Here is a 1,878-nt window from a genome sequence, read left to right on the forward strand (position 1 = left end):
TACATATATATATATATATATATATATATATATATATATATATATATATATATATATATATATATATATATATATAACATGGGGAATCAAGAACATAGACACCCTCTCGTAAAAGAAGACTACTTTTTGCTTTAGGTATGAATATGATGAATAATTATCATGGATTCGTTTTATAGTCAAGCGTAATCATGAATTGTCACTTGATTAGAGTCTTGGCAAGTTCGACATATCCGTGACGTGAAGGTATTTGATTTGTATATGTGAAAAATACTACTTTCATTCCAAGAGGACATCAGAAATGAAAAGTAGTGTACATATGGAGTTTGGACAACTTGTAACAATAGCAAACTAGAGGATCCAGACTTTAGATGTCATTTTGATGTTGCTAGTTTGAAATGTGCATGCCAAAGAAAACTATTTTATGGCTGTAGCTCTTCAGTTTGAGAACATAGAGTTGAGTTGTTCCTTACCTTTTACAATCGTAATTCATCACATAATGCTCGTTTTTCAGCAGCATATACACTCAAAATTAAAAACTTTAGAAATTAATTTCCATTACAAATTTGGGTACAAAGCCGAAACTGTTATTATACAACCTCGCACAAGTTACTCTACAGCTCAATGTAAATATCGAATTAATGTAGTATCATTGCAAGTAAAGATAAACCCTAAGTTGTGAGAACCTAGGCTTTCATGTAAATATATATAAATAGAGATGAATTACACAGAGAGAGTTTGATGAGAGAAAAATTGCTCCTTACGACGGCCCTAGTCGATTTCTCACTTCTGCTAGTAGTTCCGCTTATGGAATAGCATTACATTTACGTATCGTTATTTGGGTCATGCCAAAAGAAGAAAGGATTAGCCTTAACATGCCTGGAGTAGGATAAAATTCGTATATTATTCTTGGAAAGGGTTGCACCGTACTCCTTTAAAATTGTAAAATCCCGTTGCTATTACACCGTATAACTTCGTGTGAAATTTTATTGAAGCTTCATCCGTCTTTGAACAAGAAAAATTACATAAGAGGGTTGTATCCTTGGACCAAAATTCTTAACTTGATCAATAACCATCTCAAGCTTTCACTTCTAAAACATCTATTGCTTATATGTTGCTTGGGTACATGAAAACTCTAACCTTAGCTCCCATGGATTTAGGTGGCAGATTGGACTTGAATTTAGCTCTAACAACGCCACTGTTACCATGTGGCTTAAAAACTTTACCCCAAATACAACGATAATGTGAATTGTTCTTCTTAGTTTTTGCCTGGTAAATATAAGCCATGCGCTTTCCTAAATACCAATCAACTTCTTCCTTAGTGTTCACTCCCTCGATCTAAATTAATGACGTGCTCGGATACTGATTCGACTTCGACCTTTTGTAACCAAGAACGGTGCCTCTAACATAGTGTCTTACACGCTCTCCTTGGCGTCCTTTCACCATTTTGACTGTGGAGCTGCACAACTGAGGAATATGGCGGCAAGAAAGCTCAAGTCTGCAAGTTCAAAGGAGAATGAAATATATTATAATTTAAGAGAGATATGACCAAAAGCTACCTCTCTTAATTCCTCTTCTAAGTGTGACACCTAGGCACAACTTTTAAGAATCATTTCATTGAATTGGGGGGTGCTGCCACGTGGAAGTGGGAAAGATTATTCAAATATTGAACTAATCAATTAGTTAATGATCCGTTACCCGATAATTAATCAATTACCCACGTAATTAAAAATTATCCCAAATTACTCAAAACACTACTCACTTTTAATACACTTTATATATCATACTATAATATACTTTACTATCATGGTCATGTGGTACCATACAAAATAAATACATACACTTATTAATTCATTAAAACATCCATGTAAAAAAAAATGC

The 1,878-nt window shown here is 33.7% G+C and overlaps 1 pseudogene; it reads right to left on the reverse strand.

Annotated features, from left to right (window-relative positions):
- Window positions 1-939: 939 nt before the first annotated feature.
- LOC109237916 lies at window positions 940-1,473 on the reverse strand (annotated as a pseudogene).
- Between the last annotated feature and the right edge of the window lie 405 nt (window positions 1,474-1,878).

This window comes from Nicotiana attenuata, unplaced genomic scaffold (genome assembly GCF_001879085.1).
Source record: "Nicotiana attenuata strain UT unplaced genomic scaffold, NIATTr2, whole genome shotgun sequence".
Classification (NCBI taxonomy): Eukaryota; Viridiplantae; Streptophyta; class Magnoliopsida; order Solanales; family Solanaceae; genus Nicotiana; species Nicotiana attenuata.